The sequence below is a fragment of the Nerophis lumbriciformis genome, linkage group LG02, assembly GCF_033978685.3.
Source record: "Nerophis lumbriciformis linkage group LG02, RoL_Nlum_v2.1, whole genome shotgun sequence".
Taxonomy (NCBI): domain Eukaryota; kingdom Metazoa; phylum Chordata; class Actinopteri; order Syngnathiformes; family Syngnathidae; genus Nerophis; species Nerophis lumbriciformis.
In genome coordinates, this window is record NC_084549.2 from 51,147,501 (window position 1) to 51,172,400 (window position 24,900).

At 40.6% G+C, this 24,900-nt stretch overlaps 1 protein-coding gene across 2 annotated transcripts in view; it reads right to left on the bottom strand.

The window, feature by feature from the left end:
* zswim8 (zinc finger, SWIM-type containing 8) overlaps positions 1–24,900 on the bottom strand; it is a 185,998-nt gene that overhangs the window by 109,929 nt on the left and 51,169 nt on the right. The window lies entirely within an intron of this gene.

Sequence of the window (24,900 nt, forward strand, 5' to 3'; positions counted from 1 at the left end):
GCACCTGAAAAGGAAACATGTTGGAGCCATGGATGAAGGGAAAAACTCACAGTACGTAACTTTTTAAGTCCATAGTGGCAACAAGCATTCATGAGTTCAGCTTTTTTGTGAGTAACGTTAACGTTATGTCTTTATTGCAACGCGGGGCTGATAATGTGTCTCCGGCACATTTGACTCCGTTTTGAGAGAGAAAACGCACGGTTACCAATTTGGAAATAAATGTAACGGACAGAAATATCTCAGGTTGGTTTCATAATGGTTCAATGTAGCCGGGCCCGATAAAGCTATATAAATATATTTAGATTTGAGTGACGCTTTATTATAACTAAATGTTATGAAGGTGCTGGAATATTTCATGCTATTATTCAGAGGCAGCCTAAAATAAATCCTTTATTATTCACAACAGAAACGTGTACAATATTTGATTCAGTTCTGATCTGATGAGTTACATTTCTGTGTTATTATTGCTGTATGCTGCACCCCCAATGTCCAGAACATGGTGCCAGTATGCTGGGTTTTTTTTCAATAAAATACTGGAAAGGATAGAAATGTAGTTTGTCTCTTTTATCCGATTATTAATCGATTAATCGAAGTAATAATCGACAGATTAATCGATTATCAAATTAATCATTAGTTGCAGCCCTAATACATATATATATATATATATATATACACATATATACATATATATATGTATATATATATATATATATATATATATATATATATATATATACAACTCTTATTTTTTTGTGATAGATTGATTGGAGCACATAGTTGTTGGTCACAAAAAACATTCATGAAGTTGGGTTCTTTTATTAATTTATTATGAGTCTACTGAAAATGTGACCAAATCTGCTGGGTCAAAAGTATACATACAGCAATTTTTGTTTCATCTGACAACACATGGACAAACATAAGACCTTCTAGAAGAAAGTTCTGTGGTCCAATGAAACAAAAATGTAGTTGTTTGGCCACAATACCCAGCAATATGTTTGGAAGAGAAGAGGTGAGGCACCAATTTTGTCAAGGAGTGGTCAAAAATTCAACCAGAAGCTTGTAGGCCTAGTAAACAAGTGCGACAGGCTAATCGCACCACTAGGTACATGAACATGGTTGTACATGTCGGCTATGGAACAGGCAGTCCTAACAGTCAGAGATTACAAAAAGGAAGATAATTAGGATTTTTAATCTCACGAGAAAGATGTCTCGGCATCGAGTATTTGTCTCGGGCCCCCTGCTTCCGAGAGAGATTGATGGACACCATGCTGGAAAATCCCTGCACAAATAGCATTACTTGTAGAATAATACATTACTCACATAATGTTTTTTCTGTAGTGACTGTGCCAGAGGTAGACATGCATTCTACTGAGGTGACAAATTATGAAGAGTTAAATCTATCGCAGAACCAAGCAAATATTCTCAAAATCCCCGCCATATCAATTCCTGGATGAGATCGAAATTATTTAAAGGCCTACTGAAATGCGATTTTCTTATTTAATCGGGGATAGCAGGTCCATTCTATGTGTCATACTTGATCATTTCGCGATATTGCCATATTTTTGCTGAAAGGATTTAGTAGAGAACATCGACGATAAAGTTTGCAACTTTTGGTCGCTGATAAAAAAGCCTTGCCTGTACCGGAAGTAGCAGACGATATGCGCGTGACGTCACCGGTTGTGGAGCTCCTCACATCTGCACATTGTTTACAATCATGGCCACCGGAAGCGAGAGCGTTTTGGACCGAGAAAGCGACGATTTCCCCATTAATTTGAGCGAGGATGAAAGATTTGTGGATGAGGAAAGTGAGAGTGAAGGACTAGAGGGCAGTGGGAGCGATTCAGATAGGGAAGATGCTGTGAGAGGCGGGTGGGACCTGATATTCAGCTGGGAATGACTAAAACAGTAAATATACACAAGACATATATATACTCTATTAGCCACAACACAACCAGGCTTATATTTAATATGCCACAAATGAATGCCGCATAACAAACACCTCCCCCCTCCTGTCCATATAACCCGCCAATACAACTCAAACACCTGCACAACACACTCAATCCCACAGCCCAAAGTACTGTTCACCTCCCCAAAGTTCATACAGCACATATATTTCCCCAAAGTCCCCAAAGTTACGTACGTGACATGCACATAGCGGCACGCACGTATGGGCAAGCGATCAAATGTTTAGAAGCCGCAGCTGCATGCGTACTCACGGTACAGCGTCTGCGCATCCAACTCAAAGTCCTCCTGGTAAGAGTCTCTGTTGTCCCAGTTCTCCACAGGCCAATGGTAAAGCTTGACTGTCATCTTTCGGGAATGTAAACAATGAAACACCGGCTGTGTTATCCGGCGCAACAGTAAAGGGGTGCATTCTACGGTGGGGTAGCGTTATCCGGCACAACACCTGCCGCAATACACCGCTTCCCACCTACAGCTTTCTTCTTTGCTGTCTCCAATGTTCATTAAACAAATTGAAAAGGATTCACCAACACAAATGTCCAGAATACTGTGGAATTTTGCGATGAAAACAGACGACTTAATAGCTGGCCACCATGCTGTCCCAAAATGTCCTCTACAATCCGTGATGTCACGCGCTGGCGTCATCATACCGAAACATTTTCAGCAGGATATTTCGGCGCAAAATTTAAAATTGCACTTTAATAAGCTAACCCGGCCGTATTGGCATGTGTTGCAATGTTAAAATTTCATCACTGATATATAAACTATCAGACTGCGTGGTCGGTAGTAGTGGGTTTCAGTAGGCCTTTAAGGCACACAATTGATACCAGTACTACGTAAACAATTAACAAAAATGCCTCAAAACAGCCCACTACCTATAATGAGCTGTGTGACTGTGCCAGAGGTGGACATGCATTCTACTAAGGTGGCAAATTATGATGCGTTCAGTGTATCGCAGCACCCAGCAAACAATCTGAAGATTCCCGTCATGTCAATTCCTAGATATGGTCTAAATTATTTAAAGCGCACTAAGCAAAATAAACGCAACATTATTAATAATACTACTATGGATAACTTTAACAACAATTCCTCAAAACAGCCCACTACCTATAATATGGGCTTTTTAAACATAAGATCATTGTCTCCCAAAACGTTATTAGTTAATGACGTCATTAGAGACAACAATCTTAACGGTCTAGCTTTTAAATAGACCCCCCTTTTAGACCAGTTGATCTGCCGTTTCTTTTCTGCTCTGCCCCCCTCTCTTTCGTGGAGGAGGGGGGGGGGGGGGGGGGGGGGGGCACAGGTTCGGTGGCCATGGATGAAGCGCTGGCTGTCCAGGGTCGGGACCCAGGGTGGACCACTCGTCTGTGCATCGGTTGGGGTAGTCTCTGCGCTGCTGACCTGTGTATGCTCGGGATGGTGTCCTGCTGGCCCCACTATGGACTGGACTCTCACTATTATGTTAGATCCACTATGGACTAGACTCTCACAATACTATGCTAGATCCACTCGACGTCCATTGCATCGTTCGCCCGGGGGTGGGGGGGTCCCCACATCTGCGGTCCCCTCCAAGATTTCTCATTGTTCTCCCATTAGGTTGAGTTTTTTCTTGCCCTGATGTGGGATCTGAGCCGAGGATGTCGTTGTGGCTTGTGCAGCCCTTTGAGACACTCGTGATTTAGGGCTATATAAGTAAACATTGATTGATTGTGACAATCATTGGTACTTTAACTTTAACTTAACTTTTTAAACATCAAATCATTGCCTCCCAAAGCACTATTAGTTAATGAGGTCACGAGAGACAACAATCTTAACGTCATTGGTCTCAGTGAAACTTGGCTAAAACCAGATTAATTTTTCCCACTTAACGAGGCATCTCCTCCTAACTATACAAGTGCACATATTGCCCGTCACCCTAAAATGGTTGCACTAATATCCAATGAAAACCTTAACCTTAGCCCTAACCTAAGTAATACATATAAATCATTTGAGGTGCTAACTATGAGGTCTGTCACACCACTAGCTCTCTATCTGGCTGTTATATAGCGAATGTTCAGAGCTTTTTGCTGATCTTGTGACGCACGCAGATAATATAATTATAATGGTGATTTTAACATCCATATGAATACCCCGTCAGACCCTCCGTACGTGGCGTTCCAGACAATAATTGATAGCTGTGGTCTTACACATATAATAAATGAACCCACGCATTGCATCGGTAATACGATAAATCTAATCTTTGTGTCACCTCAAAAGTAATGGTACTCCCGTACACTTAAGTAATGTCCGGTCGCTACCTTCTAAACTTCGAAACTCTGACTCATTGTCAACAAACTACTAACAACAAATGTTTTAGCAGCAGCCACATTATTCGCTGCCACAAATACGACTCTTGCTGGCCTTTTGTCCTTGGTATTGGCATCATTCCCAAATTATGTGGGCTATATTGATAACCTCATTAACAACTTTAACGATTCCCTGCGCAACGACATTAATAGTATAGAACCGCTAAAGCTAAAAAAGGCCCCTGAAAGGCCCCCTTGTTCAGAAAGCTGGAACGCAAATGGCCTGCGACTAACTTTAAGTTTTCCATCAAGCATGGAGTGATAGTTTAATAACTTGAAAATATGCTCTTACCACAGCTAAAACTAATTACTACTCAAATCTCAGCAGTCTCAAAAAAAACAATCGTAAATATTAGTTTAACGCAAGAGCGTCGCTAACCCAAGAAACTTCTCCCAGTAGGCTGATGACTTTATGCAATTTTTTACCAAGAAAATTGAACTCATTACAAACCCCGTTTCCATATGAGTTGGGAAATTGTGTTAGATGTAAATATAAACGGAATACAATGATTTGCAAATTCTTTTCAACCCATATTCAATTGAATGCACTACAAAGACAAGATATTTGATGTTCAAACTTTTTTTTTTTTGCAAAAAATAATTAACTTAGAATTTCATGGCTGCAGCACGTGCCAAAGTAGTTGGGAAAGGGCATGTTCACCACTGTGTTACATCACCTTTTTTTAACAACACTCAATAAACGATGGGAACTGAGGAAACTAATTGTTGAATCTTTGAAAGTGGAATTATTTTCCATTCTAGTTTTATGTAGCGCTTCAGTCGTTCAACAGTTCGGGGTCTCCGCTGTCGTATTTTACGCTTCATAATGCGCCACACATTACCGATGGGAGACAGGTCTGGACTGCAGGCGGACCATGGAAAGTACCTGCACTCTTTTTTTACGAAGCCACGCTGTTGTAACACGTGCTGAATGCGGCTTGGCATTGTCTTGCTGAAATAAGCAGGGGTGTCCATGAAAAAGACAGCGCTTAGATGGCAGCACATGTTGTTCCAAAACCTGTATGTACCTTTCAGCATTAATGGTGCCTTCACAGATGTGTAAGTTACCCATGCCTTTGGCACTAATGCACCCCTATACCATCACAGATGCTAGCTTTTGAACTTTGCGTCGATAACAGTCTGGATGGTTCACTTCCCCTTTGGTCCGGATGACACGATGTCAAATATTTCCAATAACAATTTGAAATGTGGACTCGTCAGACCACAGAACACTTTTCCACTTTGCATGAGTCCATCTTAGATGATCTCGGGCCCAGAGAAGCCGGCGGCATTTCTGGATGTTGTTGATAAATGGCTTTCGCTTTGCATAGTAGAGCTTTAACTTGCACTTACAGATGTAGCGACCAACTGTATTTAGTGACAGTGGTTTTCTGAAGTGTTCCTGAGCCCATGTGGTGATATCCTTTAGAGATTGATGTCGGTTTTTGATGCTAAGGAATCGAAGGTCACGGTCATTCAATGTTGGTTTCCGGCCATGCCGCGTACGTGGAGTGATTTCTCCAGATTCTCTGAACCTTTTGATGATATTATGGACCGTAGATGTTGAAATCCCTAAATGTCTTGCAATTGCACCTTGAGAAACGTTGTTCTTAAACTGTTTGACTATTTGCTCACGCAGTTGTGGACAAAGGGGTGTACCTCGCCCCATCCTTTCTTGTGAAAGACTAAGCATGTTTTGGGAAGCTGTTTTTATACCCAATCATGGCACCCACCTGTTCCCAATTAGCCTGCACACCTGTGGGATGTTCCAAATAGGTGTTTGATGAGCATTCCTCAACTTTATCAGTATTTATTGCCACCTTTCCCAACTTCTTTATCACGTGTTGCTGGCATCAAATTCTAAAGTTAATGATTATTTGCAAAAAAAAAATGTTTATCAGTTTGAACATCAAATATGTTGTCTTTGTAGCATATTCAACTGAATATGGGTTGAAAATGATTTGCAAATCATTGTATTCCGTTTATATTTACATCTAACACAATTTCCCAACTCATATGGAAACGGGGTTTGTAGAAAGGACATTAAAGATATCGCATCCCAACTCCAATTGGGTTCTATTATCGCATATACAAATGTATGCACGACGGATATTGAGCTCCAAAATAATCTGTCTTTTAAAAAAAAAGAACATTCGAAAAACTCCTGCGACTCGTAAATGGGACAAAACAAACAACACTTTTACTTGACCCACTTCGTGGGAAACTTATCAAGGAGCTGTTTATAATTTTAGGACATTCGGTGCTAAATTTTATTAACTTATCACTTTCCTCTGGTATTGTTCCCGTAGCATTCAAAACAGCAGTTATTCAACCGCTACTCAAAAGACCTAACCTCGATTCTGACCTCATGTTTCCCTTGTGGATCAAAAAAGTTTGTCTCAGTCTAATGGTAAACTACCAACCACCTTCCCTTATCTCAAAAAAATTGTTGCACAGCAGCTAAATGAACAATTAGCATCTAACAATCTCTGTGAAACTTTTCGGTCTGGTTTCAGGGGAAATTACTCTACTCTAATCACTCTATCTATTGCTAACTATGGCTGTTGATGCGTCATCCAAGTTGTTGCTACTTGATCTCAGCGCTGCTTTCGATACCGTCGATCATAACATTCTATTGGCACGTATCAAAACCTTTTCTTGGTTTAACTCCTATCTTACTGACAGGATGCAGTGTGTCTCCCATAACATGACCTTTGAGCATATTATGGTAACGTGCGTAGTTCGACAGGGTTCGGTCCTTGGCCCTGCACTCTTCAGCATCTACATGCTGTCGCTAGGTGACACATCATACGCAAATACGGCTTTAGCTTTCATTGTTATGCTGATGACACCCAACTTTACATGCCCCTTAAACTGACCAACACCAGATTGTAGTCATCTGGAGGCGTGTCTAAATGTAATGAAACGATGGATGTCCAGCAACTTTTTACATCTTACTGCTAAGAAAACGGAAATGTTGATTATCGGTCCTGCTGGACACCGGCACTTATTTAATAATATCACCTTAACATTTGACAACAAAACAATTATACAAAGCGACTCGGTAAAGAATCTCGATATTATCTTTGACCCAACTCCCTCGTTTGAGTCACACATTAAGAATGATACTAAAACAGCCTTCTTTCATCTCCGTAATATCTTAAAAAATCGTCCCAATTCGTCCACCACCAACGCGGAGATCATTATTCATGCGTCCGTTATGTTTCGTCTCGATTCCTGGATAGTATATTTTCAGGTCTCCCTATGTCTAGCATTAAAGGATTACAGTTGGTACAAAATACAGCTGCTGAACTTTTGACAACGACAAGAATGTTTGATCATATTACGCCTATACTGGCTCACCTGCACGGGCTTCCTGTGCACTTTAGATGTGACTTTAAGGTTTTAGTATTTACATATAAAATACTGTACGGTTTAGCTCTATCTTATCTTGTTGATTGTATTGCACTGTATGTCCCCTGCTGATTGTATTGTACCGTATGTCCCAGCCAGAAATCTGCTTTCTAAGAAATACGGCTTCTTAGTGATTCCCAGAGCCCAAAAAATGTATGCGATCTATAGAGCGTTTTCTATTCGGGCTCCAGTATTCGGGAATGCCCTACTGGGAACAGTTAGAGATGCTACCTCAGTAAAAGCATTTAGGTCCCATCTTAAATCTCATTCATACACTCTAGCCTTTAAATAGTCCCCTTTTTACACCAGTTGATCTGCCGTCTCTCTTTTTTGATCAGCCCCCCTATCCTGCGTGGAGAAGTCATCAGCTTCCACGGAGAAGACGCTAGCTGTTCCAAATTGGGACCCAGGATGGACCACTGCTCTCTGCATCAGTTGATGATTTCTCTAAACTGATGGACCACTGCTCTATGCATCAGTTGATGATTTCTCTAAGCTGTGGACTTGTCTACATACAAGAGGATCCACTGCTGGCCTCACTATGAACTGGACTTTCACGTTATTAACTGTATCCACTCAGCATCCAATGCACCGGTCACCCAAGGGTGGGTCCTCACATCTGCGATCCCTTCCAAAGTTTCTCATCCTAATTGGGTTGAGTTTTTTCTTGCCCTAATGTGGATCTGAGCCGAGGATGTCGGTGTGGCTTGTGCAGCCCTTTGAGACATTTGTAATTAAGGGCTGTACAAGTAAACTTTGATTGATTGAACTATTATACTACAGAAGAGGAACGCTGATGGGTCGCCACTAACAGCACCTCGTAAAAGGTGGGCAAAAGGTGGACGCGGGCAATAGGGAGGAAAAAAAAGATCTCAGACGAGGCTCCTCTGGTTGGAGGGGTACAAAACTTGATAGCCACGATAAGCACATACACATGTTGCGACACAGAAACCATGAGACTTGTAACAGAAGAGAGTGGGCAGGCATCCGGCCAAGAGCTGCCAGCCACTAGAGGCACTGCTCCGTTTGACGTCAAACCGTATCGAAGATGTGGTGGTGGGGTACGTGGGGGGATGGTGTGTATTTTCTGTGGATGCATATGTGTGTGTAAACCTGCAGCGTGTCTCTGTTCCACAACCTTGGTGCTGTCGCAAATGCGATAACACAGCCAGTCAGTCCAACAAAAGTCAATAAACAATGTCCATGAGAGACAGGGAAGGAGTTTGTTGCGTCTTCATTGCACTATCCAATGACAGCGCAATGAAGCAAATACCTTGCCAAGTCAACTGCAGCCAGGGAAAACAATCCAGATTAGAATGTATGTGATTGAAAATTGAGCAAAACAAATTTAAATATTTCTCTCTAATTGTCTATTTATGGTCAGCAGAGGCCCTATTATTATGATTCCCAGTAGGTAGATATCTTAAACGTCCTCGACTGAAAGGGTTTTATTCATTCATTTTACATGCCTGTCAGGCAAAACACAGGGCATCTCATTGTAGCAGAGATGGAACCTTCCACTCACTCAGTATGGCATCCTGTTCTTCATGCACTTTTCATGGATAGGTTGTGAAATGAAGTGAAGTGAATTATATTTATATAGCGCTTTTCTCTAGTGACTCAAAGCGCTTTACATAGTGAAACCCAATATCTAAGTTACATTCAAACCAGTGTGGGTGGAACTGGGAGCAGGTGGGTAAAGTGTCTTGCCCAAGGACACAACGGCAGTGCCTAGGATGGCGGAAGTGGGAATCGAACCTGCAACCCTCAAGTTGCTGGCACGGCCGCTCTACCAACCGAGCTATGCCGCCCCGGCATAGGTTGACCCTGCTAGATGGCATTGTCCGCCAGGTAGTGCAGAGTAACTTCGTAACTTTAGACGCTGCGGAAACGTTTGCTAGCATTAGCAGTAGCGAGCTGACTAGCCCAGTTTGTAGTAGCCCAAAGCGGCTGACAAGCGACGGTGAACCGGCTTTGACACATAACAGATTTATTTAGCCCATTAGCAAGTTCTACACCCCAGTGAACCGGCCACAACACATTAGCTATCGGGTAACATACAGTTTAGTAAATCAGCCACAATTCAGTGTATTCACGGGGCCCGAGCACCCGACATTGAAGCTAATGTTACGTAGCTGACTCGTAACAGGCCTAAAAATACGTACGACAGGGTAATTGCACCACCAAACATAGTTGTACACGTCGGCTCCAATGACACTAGGATGAGACCGTCAGAGACTACAATGAGGAACATTAGCTAGGACTTGTAATCCTGCCAGAAAGATGACCTCGCCTGTGAGAGGCCATGATGAGAGATATAGCAGATTAGTCTCACTTAACAAGTGGCTGGCTAGTTTTTGGAGAAAACGGGGACTAACGTTTATTAATAAGTGGCCCTCCTTCTGGGGAAAACCAGTCTTGCTGAAGAGGGACAGCCTTTACCCTAAACGGGAAGGTGCCATCACTATAAACATAGATCAATGTTTGAGTCGCACTTGACTAACTATACTAGAGCAAGCTTGGGCACATGCAATTACAGTGCCTGTTAGCATGGGTCAGTTTGGTTAGATCTAACCAGCGCCAGGCTGGAAAAGTACTGCACATGTAGCATTACTCGTAGAATAATACATTACTCAGATATTTTTTTTTGTCAAGTGACTGTGTCAGAAGTACACATAATTCGACTGAGGTGGCAAATTATGAAGCGTTAAATCTATCACAGCACCAAGCAAATAATCTAAAAATCTCCAAGATATCAATTCCTAGATGGGATCGAAATTATTTAATGCGCACTACGCGAAATAGACGTAATGTTATTAATATCAGTACTACGGATACCATTACCAAAAATGCCTCAAAACAGCCCACTACCTATAATATGGGCTTTTTAAACATCAGATCGTTGCCTCCCAAAGTGCTATATGCTAATGAGGTCAATAGAGATATTGTTGGTCCCCTTAAAAGAGGTGGAGGGTCCGCACTAATATCCGATGAAAACCTCAACCTGAGCCCTAACCAACGTAGTAACACATATATATAATTTGAGCTGCTTACTAGGAGGTCTGTTACACTGCTACCTTTGTTTCTTTATTTCGAACATGTATACAATGTCAGCATGTTACATCATATAATACACATTTCCATTTCTCATTACAACATGTCCGAAAAGGAGTAAGAAGAAGCAAAGCTTATTTAATCCAATCCCTTATAACAACTTTGAATACATGCAATCATTCCTTATTCTCAAATTGTAACTGTTTGAATCAATGTATTCTAGGTACCACAATTCACATACGAGATTAATAACTCATTTAAATACCGTATTTTCCGCACTATAAGGCGCACCTAAAAACCTCCAATTTTCTCAAAAGTTGACAGTGCGCCTTATAATCCGGTGCGCCTTATATATGGACCAATATTGAGCCACAACAGGTCTCGCAACCCCAGCCTCCACTGTAGCGTCTATTCTATGCGCCTTATAATGCGGTGCGCCTTATATATGAACAAAGTTTTAAAATAGGCCATTCATTGAAGGTGCGCCTTATAGTGTGGAAAATACGGTACTTATCAAGATGTCTACCTAATGTCGTCTTCATTGTACTTTGTAAACACTTGTAGTTTGAATAGCATCTTAAACTGGATTATATCAGTACACTGTTTGATTTATTTGCTTAATCCATTCCATAACTGAATTCCACATACTGATATACTATAGGTTTTAAGTGTTGTACGTGCATACAAGTGTTTTGAGTTAGATTTTTCTCTAAGGTTATATTTCTCCTCTTGTTGAGAAACATTGTACATTCTTGGGTAGCAGGTTACAGTTTGCGTTGTGCATAATTTTAGCTGTTTGCAAATACACCAAGTCTTTGAATTTCAATATTTTGGATTCCATAGTGTTTGTATGTTCTCTGTATTCAACATTGTGTATTATTCTGACCTTTTTTGTAACATCGTTAGTGTAATCTTGTAGTTGCGTCCCTGTATTTCTGCACAATAACTCAAATAAAGTAAAATTGGCAAGCAGTAAAAAATATGGAGTGATTTTTTTGTCCGGTACATATTTTTGCTTTGTTCATTATTGAAATATTTCTTGCTACCTTATGTTGTATATTTTATATAGTTAATTTTATCATCTATTATTACTCCCAAATATTTTATTATTTTACTTTTCAATGTCTATTCCATCTATTTGTATTTGTGTTTGACTTTCTCTTATACTGTTACCGAATAGGATTATTTTAGTTTTACTGAGATTCAAAGATAGTCTGTTTTTGTTAAACCATCGTTATAATTTGTAAATTTTTTCGGTCATTATTTGTATTACCTTCCGTGTGTTTTCTTCTGAACAAAATGCAGTTGTCTCGTCTGAAAATAATACTAACTTTAAGTCTTGTGTAACTTTACAAATATCCTTTATATAGAGATTAAATATTTTTGGTTCCTCTCCATCTAGCTGTGATCTATCGCCCCCCTGGATTACATTCGGACTTAATCAGCAAATTCTCAGAGCTTGTTGCTGATCTTGTGACCCATGCAGATAATATAAATGTATTGGGGGATTTTAATATCCATATGAATACACCAACAGACCCTCCATGCGTGGAGCTATACACTATAATTGATAAATGTGGCCTTGCACAAAAAATTAACCCACAAATCACAACGGTAATACGATATAGCCCTAGTCCGGGGTGTCCCCACCTCTAAGGTTGTGGTACTCCCGTACACTAAAGTAATGTCTGATCACTACCTTACAAAATTTGAAGTTCTGACCCATTGTCAACAAGCTACTAAAAAACAATGCTTTAGCAGCCGTAACAATAATGCTATCACAACTACGACTCTTGCTAGACTCTTGACCCTCGGCATCGTTCCCAAATTATATAGGCGTTATTGATAACCGTGCAGGTTTATAGCGTGTACAGTTGCATCTATTTACTACCCCAGTGTCTTTAAACAGACATTTCCGCCATGTTTGCTCAAGGTAACATACGGTATGCTAAAATTTTGTTCATATCTATGATTGTGTTTACTAAAGGTGCAATGGTACAGGTAACCCCATTTTGGGGGGAAAAGACAACTTTGTTCTTTTCAAAGTTATTTTGTTTTTTTGCTGGTCATCACAAACATTCTGCAGTAAACAAAGTATCATTGGTGTAGTGAATACTATAAGACTTTATTTCAAGTTAGTATTTACTAAGCGACACTTTCAATCGGCAAAATATTATTTGTATTCTTTGATTACTTGTATACAACAGAGCTTCTCATCAGGTATTTGGCAAACGCCCACCAAGATTATGGAGTTTTTTTAAACTTAAATTTTGTAGTTTATATTTAATAAAAGTACATTAAAGTTCAGTTTGAATTTAAGGTACAGTACCAACAAATAAAACAAGTTTAATGATTATTTAAGGAACAAACTGTGTGTAAAATAAAATTTACCAACAAATAAAACAAGTTTAATGATTATTTCAGGAACAAACTGTTTTTATCCACAAACTAAAAAATGTTTTAACCACAAAGTGTATGTCTGCGAGGTTTTTAGTACATATTATATCAGAGGAGTTGAATATTTGCAGACATATAAAAAAATACACTATATTGCCAAAAGTATTTAGCCACCCATCCAAATGATCAGAATCAGTTGTCCTAATCACTTGTCCCAGCCACAGGTGTATAAAATCAAGTACTTAGGCATAGAGACTGTTTCTACAAATATTTGTGAAAGAATGGGCCGCTTTCAGGAGCTCAGTGATTTCCAGCGTGGAACTGTCATAGGAAGCCACCTGTGCAACAAATCCAGTCGTGAAATTTCCTCGCTCCTAAATATTCCAAAGTCAACTGTCGGCGTTATTAGAAGAAAATGGAAGAGTTTGGGAACAACAGCAAGTCAGTCACCAAGTGGTAGGCAAGGTAAACTGACAGAAGAGTCAGCGGATGCTGAAGCGCACAGTGCAAAGAGGTCGCCGACTTTCTGCACAGTTGCTACAGAGCTTCAAACTTCATATGACCTTTTCAATTAGCCGTTCGCAGAGAGCTTCATGGAATGGGTTTCCATGGCCGAGCAGCTGCATCTTAGCCATACATCACCAGGTCCAATGCAAAGCGTTGGATGCAGTGGTGTAAAGAACATCGCACTGGACTCTAGAGCAGGGGAGGCGCGTTCTCTGGAGTGATGAATCACGCTTTTCTATCTGGCAATCTGATGGATGAGTCTGGGTTTGGAGGTTGCCAAACCCAGACTCGTTTGCATTGTGTCGAGTGTGAAATTTGGTGGAGGAGGAATTATGGTGTGGGTTGTTTTTCAGGAGTTGGGCTTGGCCCCTTAGTTCCAGTGAAAGTAACTTTGAATGCTCCAGAATACCAAAACATTTTGGACAATTCCATGCTCCCAACCTTGTGGGAACAGTTTGGAGCAGGCCCCTTCCTCTTCAAACAAGCAAGGTCCATGAAGACATAGATGACAGAGTCTAGTGTGGATGAACTTGACTGGCCTGCACAGACTCCTGACCTGAACCCGATAGAACACCTTTGGGATAAATTAGAACAGAGACTGAGAGCCAGGCCTTCTCGACCTACATCAGTGTGTGACCTCACCAATGTGCTTTTGGAAGAATGGTCGAAAATTCCTATAAACACACTCTGCAACCTTGTGGACAGCCTTCCCAGATGAGTTGAAGCTGTAATAGCTGCGAAAGATGGGCCGACATCATATTGAACCCTATGGGTTAGGAATGGGATGGCACTTCAAGTTCATATGTGAGTCAAGGCAGGTGGCCAAATAGTTTTGGCAATATAGTGTATCTGCTTCAAGGTAACCTCATAGGACACAGCCACACCACATCTTTCAGCCCACAGCAGTCACTTTGTCAAAGTGGAGGACCATGAGGTGAAACACATGATGAGGGCGGTGAAGCTGAGGAAAGCAACAGGTCTGGACGGCATCTCGTGACAGGTGTTCCAGGACTGTGCTGACCAGCTTGCTGGGGTTTTTACAACCATTTTTACACAGTCACTGTCCCAGGGTGCCGTCCCTCCCTGTCTCAAGGCCTCAACCATCATTCCAATCACTTCCATCAGCCGCCTTAATGACTACCGTCCAGTAGCACTTACCCCACTCATCATGAAGTACTTTAAGAAACTGGTACAGACACACATCATTTCAAATCTCCCACCCAGGTTTGACCCTCACTAGTTTGCCTACAGAACGAACAGGTGCACAGAGGATGCTCTTTGTCCCACCTGGAGCAGCAGGGCAGCTATGCGCGGCTACTATTTGTGGACTTGAGCTCAGCACTACCAAACTTTTAGAACTGGGAATATCCAACTCTGTCTGCCTTTGGATCAAGGAATTCCTGTCGAACCACTCCCAAGTGGTGAAGGTCGGCCCCCACATCTCCACAGCCCGTGGCATAAAGATCGGCTGGCCTCAGGGCTGTGTGCTGAGCCCCCTACTCTACACCCTCTACACGCATGACTGCACCCCCGCACACTTGAGCAACGCCATCATCAAGTTGCTGATGATACCACAGTCATGGGGCTCACCTCTGGGGGAAATGAGTCGGCTTACCGAGACGAGGTGGAGCAGCTCTCAATGTGGTGTTCAGACAATAACCTTGTCCTGAACACCTCCAAGACCAAGGAGCTGGTCCATAGACTTCAGGAGGAAAGCCAAAACAGACACTCAGTCTCTGTTTATCGGGGAGGAAACAGGTGAAGAGGGTAACATATTTCCGGTTTCTCGATGTGCAGGACTTAACTTGAAACATTAACACCACAACCACCATCAAGAAAGCACAGCAGAGACTGTACTTTCTGAGAGTTGTCAGGAATAACAATCTGACTCAGAAACTTTTGGTGTCATTCTATCATTGTTCCATAGAAAGCATACTGATGTACTGCATCTGTGTATGGTTTGCTAGCTGCACAGTGGCTGACCGGAAAGCCCTCCAAAGGGTTGTTAACACAGCCCAAAAAATTAAGAACTGTATAGCACTCAATGTCTTAGTAGGGCTAAAAACATTCTAAGGGATTCGTCCCACCCAGGTCACCAACATTTTGAATTATTACCATCAGGCGGACATTTCAGGTCTCTAAATGCTCGGTCTAATAAGCTTTTCTATCAGGGCTTATCACCGCAAATACTTTCTCCTATAAATCTTTATCTGTGTTATAGTAAATATATATTTATTGTTTATTGAGGATGCCCATTAGCCGACGCACAAACGCCAAGCTAGTCTTCCTGGGGTCCTTTTCAAAAGTTCAAAGTAAAATAATAATAAACATATCCAGTTACAAAACATACACAAATCCACAAATACAAACACAAATATAAAAAGTACATGTACTCAAAACCACCTTTTTCCTTATAATCACCAAATGTGCTGCACTTTACTGTTTCTACCTCGGATGTTCAATGTCTGCAATATGTGCTTAGGGTCTCTGCAACCTACTGTTTTTTGTTTTGTCTCCTTAAGCTGCGTGCAAGTGTACGTGTGTGTGAGTGCGTTTATGTGCGTGTGTGTGTGCGTGTGTGTGTGTGCGTGTGTGTGTGGGTGCGTGCATGCATTCGTGTGTGTTTGTAAGCTCGTCGTGTTAAATGTGTCTTTTAAAGATCTCGCCTATTCTTTTTTATGCTTTTAATGTTAAATTATTTCTGCAAATTTTGTTGTACTGGTACAATGACAATAAAGACAATTAAATTCAATTAAAATATTTAGATATAAAAATGCCTTTTTATGATTAAATTAGTGGGGTTGTTTATTCTCCCAGTCAAGACCAACACAGTAGTTCAGTCACAAAGACGTACAGTGCCTGCCTGCCTGTGAGTCCGCATTAAGGGCAAAGATTACTGGTGAGTCGCAGCAGATAGTGAAACTAAAGTGTGCCACTGAAGTTGCTCCTTCTTCTAAAGGTTGTGTTTCAATTTCTATGCTAATGATAGTCATAATTCTTTATTTTATTCGTTTGGGCTGCACTTCCAGCTGTGTAAGGGGGAAGAGGCACAACACTGATTGAAAATTGAACGTCGCGTGACGTGCCAACTTTTGCGAAGGTGGAACGGGGATTGCGCACAGACACGCAAACATACACTAACACTAACACATATCAACAGACATACACAGGATCCGGGCAATAAAGGCGGATTGTTCCGTGCAGGATTATACCAAGCATTGTTGCTTCCCTACTGTTTAGTACTGCGATAACTTCTAACAGACATTTCCGCAATGTTTGATCAAGGTGAAAATGCTAACAGCTGATCACCGTGATCGAAATCAAATTAACCGCGATCATCGATCACGATCATATAATCGCCCCGCCATACGATAACACGTCCCAGCTCAAACTGGGTTCTATTAACGCAGGTACAAGTGTACATATTACGGATAATACTCACCAAAATAATCTCTCTCTTTTTGAAAAGATAACAGAGGAACTCCTGCGACTCGTAAATGGGACAAAACAAATATCATGTTTAATTGACCCATTTCCTGGGAAACTTATCAATGAGCTGTTTGTAATATTAGGACCATCAGTGACAACTATTATTAAATTATCACTTTCCTCTGGTACTGTTCCCAGTTATTCATCCTCAGGTCAAAAGACTTAACCTCGATTCTGACTTCCTCCTAAGCTAACAGCTGGTGTCGCACTTTCCCTTTAGCTCAAAAAAGATAGAAACAATTGTTGCACAGCAGCTAAATCAACACTTTGCATCTAACAATCTCTCTGAACCTTTTCAGTCCAATTTCAGGACAAGTAACTCTACTAAGACAGCCCTCGCAAAAATTACCGTACTCATGATCTATTGCTAACTATGGCTGCTGGTCATCGTTGACTTCAAGAAGCACCAGTCCAGCCACGCGCCACTCTTCATCAATGGCACAGCGGTGGAGATGGTAAGCAGCACCAAGTTCCTGGGGGTGCAGATAACTGACAATATGACCTGGTCCCTACACACCGGAGCTCTTGTAAAAAGAGCTCAGCAGCGCATGCACTTTTTGCGTCGGATGAAAAGAGCGCAGCTCCCTACCCCCATTCTCACCACATTCTACAGAGGCACTATAGAGAGCCTACTGACCAACAGCATCTTTGTCTGGACTGGAGCCTGCAATGCCTCAGACTGGAAGTCTCTCCAGAGAGTGGTGAGGACGGCGGAAAAGATCATCAGGACTCCTCTTCCTCCTATCCAGGAGATCACAAAAAGCCGCTGCCTGACCAGGGCTCAGAAAATCTGCAAAGACTCCTCCCACCCCCACCAAGGACTGTGTTCACTGCTGGACTCTAGAAAGAGGTTCCGCAGCCTCCGAAGCAGAACCTCCAGGTTCTGTAACAGCTTCTTCTCTCAGGCCGTAAGACTCTTGAACGCATCATAATTATCCCCTCAACTCCTCCCAAAATGGATTAACTCGCTGGAATAAAAAAAGACAATATAACATACATCCATAAACGTGGATGCCTATGAAAAAGTGCAATATATTTATCTGTACAGTAACCTATTTATTTATTTATATATGCACCTTATTGCTTTTTTATTCTGCACTACCATGAGCTGATGTAACAAAATTTAATTCTTATCTGTACTGTAAAGTTCAAATTTGAATGACAATAAAAAGGAAGTCCAAGTCTGATGCGTCATCCATGTTGCTGCTACTTGATCTCAGCGCTGCTTTCGATACAGTCAATCATAACATTCTATTAGAGTGTATCAAAACACATCGATATTTCAGGCTAAGCCTTTTCTTGGTTTATCTCCTATCTTACTGAACAGTGCACCTCCAATAACAACATGACCTCGGAGTATGTTAAGGTAACGGGTGGAGTTCCACAGGGTTTGGTTCTTGGCCCTTCATTCTTAAGAAATTATATGCTGCCTCGAGGCAACATCATATGCAAATAAGGTGTTAGTTTTCATTGTTATGCTGATGACACCCAACTTTAAATGACCCTAAAGCTGAACAACACGCCAGATTGGAGTCATCTTCAGGGGCGGCATGGCGTAGTGGGTAGAGCAGCCGTGCCAGAAACCTGAGAGTTGCAGGTTTGCTCCCCGCCTCTTGACATCCAAGTCGCTGCACTTCACCCTTGCCCTTGGTGCCGCTCACACTGGTGAATGAATGATGAATGAATGACAGGTGGTGGTCGGAGGGGCCGTAAGCAATCCGTCAGTCTACCCCAGGGCAGCTGTGGCTACAAATGTAGCTTACCACCACCAGGTGTGAATGAATGATGGGTTCCCACTTCTCTGTCAGTGCTTTGAGTATCTAATAATAGAAAAGCGCTATATAAAATCTAATCCATTATTATTATTATTACTATTATCTTGAGGCGTGTCTTAATGAAATCAAACAATGGATGTGCAGCAACTTTTTGCACCTTAACGCCAAGAAAACAGAAATGTTGATTATCGATCCTACTGGACGCCAGCTCTTATTTAAGGATACCACCTTAACATTTGAATACAAAACAATTATACAAAGCGACGTTGGGAAAAATATCGACATTATTTTCGACCCAAATCCCTCGTTTAAGTCAAACATTAAGAGTGACACTAGAACAGCCTTCTTTCATCGCCACAATATCGCTAAAGACCATTAGTCATGCGTTGGTTACGTCTCGTCTCGATTACGATAACGTATTATTTTCGGATCTCCCCATGTCTAGCATTAAAAGATTACAGTTGGTACAAAAGCGGCTCCTAGACTTTTGACAAGGACAAGAAAGTTTGATCATATTACGCCTATATTGGCTCCAGTGTTGCCAACTTGGCGACGTTGTCGCTAAATCTGGCGACTTTCCAATCCTCTTAGCGACATTTTTTGTGAAAAGCAACTAGCGACAAATCTAATTTCCGAGTTACTCACCGGAAGGTTCAACTGGAATTTTAAATGTAAATGTTTATTTTTTGTCACACTTAAATAAATCACTGAATTTGATTTGCCTACTGAACACAGCCTCAGTCACTTGCTCAGCGGGTATGTGTGTGTCTCCCTGTGACAAATCCAGCTAGCTATCTTATCATGTCCGTCAGTGCAGAGAGGAGACCCACATGCCTCCATTACTGCAAATGAAATGAGCATGTGCAAAGCTGACACTTTTTCTGCCTTGGTTTAAAGAGCAAGATTTAAATGTAAATATTTATTCACTTTCATGTCAAGCTAAAGTAAATCACTGCAACGTCCCAATTGCTTTGTTCATGTTAATTAGCCAGCCATTAGATTTGGTTAATTAGTGAATATCAAAACCCTCCATTCTTTTGATCAGAGGTGATACTATAACATTTAACAATGCAGAACACAGTTGATTTAACAATTAAGAATCAAAAGAAGAAAGTTAATTTGCAGTTCTAAATCATACTTATTTTTTTAAACTCACCTTTGTAACTCTCCTACAGCGTCCATTACAATAAATTATGCAAATGAGGGTATGACATCATCTTGCGATTTCTAGCAACTTTTAGGATAGCAAATAGCTACTTTCTTTGCTGAGGAGTTGGCAACACTGACTGGCTGACCTGCACTGGCTGCCTGTTCACTTAAGATTGTCTCTACCCATCCTATCTTGCTGATTGTATTGTACCATATGTCCTGGCCAGAAATCTGCATTTTAAGAACTCCGGCTTATTAATTATTCTCAGAGACCAAAAAAAGTCTTCGGGCAGTCGAGCGTTTTCTATTCAGGCTCCAGTACTCTGGAATGCCCTACCGGTAACAGTTGGAGATGCCATCTAAGGAGAAGCATTTAAGTCTTGTTTTAAAACTCATTTATGCACCCTAGCTTTTAAATAGACCCCTTTTTTAGACCAGTTGATTTGCCGCTTTTCTTTTCTGCTCTGCCCTCCTCTCCTGCGTGGAGAGGTTATCAGGTGCCCACAGATCAGTTTCCGCGGAAGAGGCACTTGCTGTAATGTAAACATTACCAGGGGTGGACTACTCCTATGCATCAGTTGGTGACATCTCTACGCTGCCAACTTGTCTACAAGGGTGCCCCTGCTGATCCCTTTGGACTGGACGCTCTGGTGGGGGAGTAAACACATCTACGGTCCCTTCCAAGGTTTCTTGACGGATATGGGATCGGATCCGAGGATGTGGTTGTGGTTTGTGAAGCCTTTTGAGGCATTTGTGATTAAGGGCTATACAAATAAACTTTGATTGATTAATTGAACTTTGAAAATATTGCTTCACTAATGAATAATAACATAATTTGTGTGCTTAAAAATCTCCTCTATGACTTAAAGTACCAGTAGAAAGAAAAAACAAGTAGACTTTATATGCTTAATTGTGTTTCATTGTATCTATTAAACAATATCTAACTGTATTTCCAAACTGCAAAGTAATTGAAAATACCGCCCAAACATCACAAAATGCCACAATTTTAGACAGCCATTTTGTGTATTCCGCTCCGAATGTCTTTGGCAATTCCCGTAGCTTCAGGGTGGGATGACGTCACAATGGGAACGCTTCTGCACTCTGACCATATCAGCAGATCAGTCAAACTGGAAATATGCAAAAATTAGAAAGATGTGCTGTTTATCATTCACAATCTCTATGTAAGAAAGTGAACACATGTTTTTTTTTTAATGCATTCTAAGACGTAAATCAATAAATAAATAAAAACTCAGCTAACAATTGAGTCAATGGGGGCTCTCTATTTCGCCCTAAATAACATCCAAAACCCGCCAACAATATTAACCAAATATTAGTGACATTGTTGTTGTACGCGATAACGAAGACAAACTATTTTTAGTAGCGCATCGATAATAGAGAGTGAACTCTATTATCGGCTCAAAGTTCAGCAACAGAGGTGTTGCTGTACTTTGAGCCGGCCGATGACCTGCTGCTGATGCTGCATCATGGCGTCTAGACTCCTTAAAGTTATTCTAGATTTATAAATGATGCCTCTCATCTGGATAATAGAAAGATTCAGTCATAAATCTAGAAGCTGTTGATCTATGACATTCAATGTATACCCTTAGATGGAGACAAAGACACGGCGAAGACGGTGTCTGGAGGCAGCAACTTTTCCTTTTAACCCTTTGTGTGGATTATGATTCATTCTTCATCTAAACGGGAAGATCCTATCAGTCGGCATCGCAGTGAGAGCAGACATTGTACCTTAAGTGATCGCTTTATTATGTTTGTAGTTTGTATTTCTTGTTTAGCACTTAGCAATAGGGCTGCAACTAACGACTATTTTGATAATCAACTAGTCAACGACTAGCGTAACAATAAGTCAACTTGTGAGATTATAAAGCATACATATTTATTGGCTCTTCCATCGACTTTAAAATGCAACTTAAGTTTTTAGACGTGCTTACAAACAACAAAGATGACTAATCCATTTATGACTATTTGCAAACCCCGTTTCCATAAGCGTTGGGAAATTGTGTTAGATGTAAATGTAAACGGAATACAATGATTTGCAAAACATTTTCAACCCATATTCAGTTGAATATGCTACAAAGACAACATATTTGATGTTCAAACTGCTAAACATTTTTTTTGCAAATAATCATTAACTTTAGAATTTGATGCCAGCAACCCGTGACAAAGAAGTTGGGAAAGGTGGCAATAAATACTGATAAAGTTGAGGAATGCTCATCAAACACTTCTTTGGAACATCCCACAGATGAACAGGCAAATTGGGAACAGGTGGGTACCATGATTGGGTAAAAAAGTAGATTCCATGTAATGCTCAGTCATTCACAAACAAGGATGGGGCAAGGGTCACCACTTTGTCAACAAATGCGTGAGCAAATTGTTGAACAGTTTAAGAAAAACCTTTCTCAACCAGCTATTGCAAGGAATTTAGGGATTTCACCAACTACTGTCCCTAATATCATCAAAGTGTTCAGAGAATATGGAGAAATCACTGCACGTAAGCAGCTAAGCCCGTGACCTTCGATCCCTCAGGCTGTACTGCATCAACAAGCGACATCAGTGTGTAAAGGATATCACCACATGGGCTCAGGAACACTTCAGAAACCCACTGTCAGTAACTACAGTTGGTCGCTACATGTGTAAGTGCAGGTTGAAACTCTCCTATGCAAGGCGAAAACCGTTTATCAACAACACCCAGAAACGCCGTCAGCTTTGCTGGGTCTGAGCTCATCTAAGATGGACTGATACAAAGTGGAAAAGTGTTCTGTGGTCTGACGAGTCCACATTTCAAATTGTTTTTGGAAACTGTGGACGTCGTGTCCTCTGGACCAAAGAGGAAAAGAACCATCCGGATCGCAAAGTTGAAAAGCCAGCATCTGTGATGGTATGGGGGTGTATTAGTGCCCAAGACATGGGTAAATTACACATCTGTGAATGCGCCATTAATGCTGAAAGGTACATACAGGTTTTGGAGCAACATATGTTGCCATCCAAGCAACGTTACCATGGACGCCTTTGCTTATTTCAGCAAGACAATGCCAAGCCACGTGTTACATCATCGTGGCTTCATAGTAAAAGAGTGCGGGTACTAGACTGGCCTGCTTGTAGTCCAGACCTGTCTCCCATTGAAAATGTGTGGCGCATTATGAAGCCTTAAATACCACAACGGAGACCCCCAGACTGTTGAACAACTTAAGCTGTACATCAAACAAGAATGGGAAATAATTCCATCTGGGAAGCTTAAAAAATGTGTCTCCTCAGTTCCCAAACGTTTACTGAGTGTTGTTAAAAGGAAAGGCCATGTAACACAGTGGTGAACATGCCTTTTCCCAACTACTTTGGCACGTGTTGCAGCCATGAAATTCTAAGTGAATTATCATTTGCAAAAAAACAATAAAGTTTATGAGTTTGAACATCAAATATCTTGTCTTTGTAGTGCATTCATTTGAATATGGGTTGAAAAGGATTTGCAAATCATTGTATTCCATTTATATTTACATCTAACACAATTTCCCAACTCATATGGAAACGGGGTTTGTATTTATACTGTATCTGTGATGCTCATTCAGCTGTGACAAAAATTTCAATGACTAATAAAATGTCCATTTAAAAGAAATTAAAGGCAACATACTAAAAGTATTGTCTAAGTATAAAAAACAAGTAAAATAGCAGCAATAAAAACAAACACCAAATCTAACCCTTAAAAAAGAAAATACCGGTAAGCATTTTGTGATTATGTTTAAAAAGCTGCACACCGGCACATTGACAATTGATTAACTCCTGGCAGTGTTAGCCCTCTAATAGACTCAATGTATAGAATTGTATCCTTGAATAATATTTAACATTAACACTATCTATTAGATTGTATGTTTAATCTTATGATACCAACGCATTGGTGCTTAATGTCTGTTTCTTTCTGTCTGTTTGGGCGCGCGAGCAAGCACGCAATACGCGTTTGTTATTGTTCTTTTTTTTATTGCGTTGCAAATTGACAGTGCTTTAAAAAAGTATTAAAATTTATGTACCCGGTAGACCAAGTTTAGCTGTCTGACTTTGGCTAAAATAATAGTTTAGGTTAATTTTCACACAACTTTGTCTCACACTTGTTAGTAGGGTTGCCAACTTTCTGAAAAAAAATAAGGGACGCCTTGCAGGGCTGGTCAAACCAAATATTTCTGCCTTTTCTTATTTGTGCAAACTGAGTTTTACAATATCTGCAAAAGTTAAAGGGAGGCAACTGGATTCTTGATTGTTTAATATGTTTCAGAAGTCCATTGATTAAAACTTTGTTGATTATATGACTTGATGACTGACAATCAACACACACATATTTTATACTATTTGACTCCAAACAGAATTTCAACAGATGCGCAGGTTTTGGAATAATACAAATGTAATGCAAACCAATTGCTCAATAGTCAAGTTTTTGTGCAAATTAACATAATGAACTGAATTTTTTTTTATATTTTTCTTAAATGAAAATATTTTGTGTTTAACTTGCCATAATAAAAATAAACACCTTTCTTTACAGACATCCAGAGTGCTTAACTTAAAAAAGTATCAATTCAGTGTTCAGCTTTATGATAGAGCATGTCTCCACCCTTCATCAGTATGAAAACTCCTTTGACAAAAAAAGGAGAGCAGAGATAGTTTTCTTTTATTCATATGACTGGCTACATTTTATTATTTGTTTTGTTTTTACAAAACACACAATCACTTCAACAGTGTGGTCATATTTGTATCCTATATTGTGATCATGTGCATTAAATGGCCGCATAATGTCTGAACTGAAC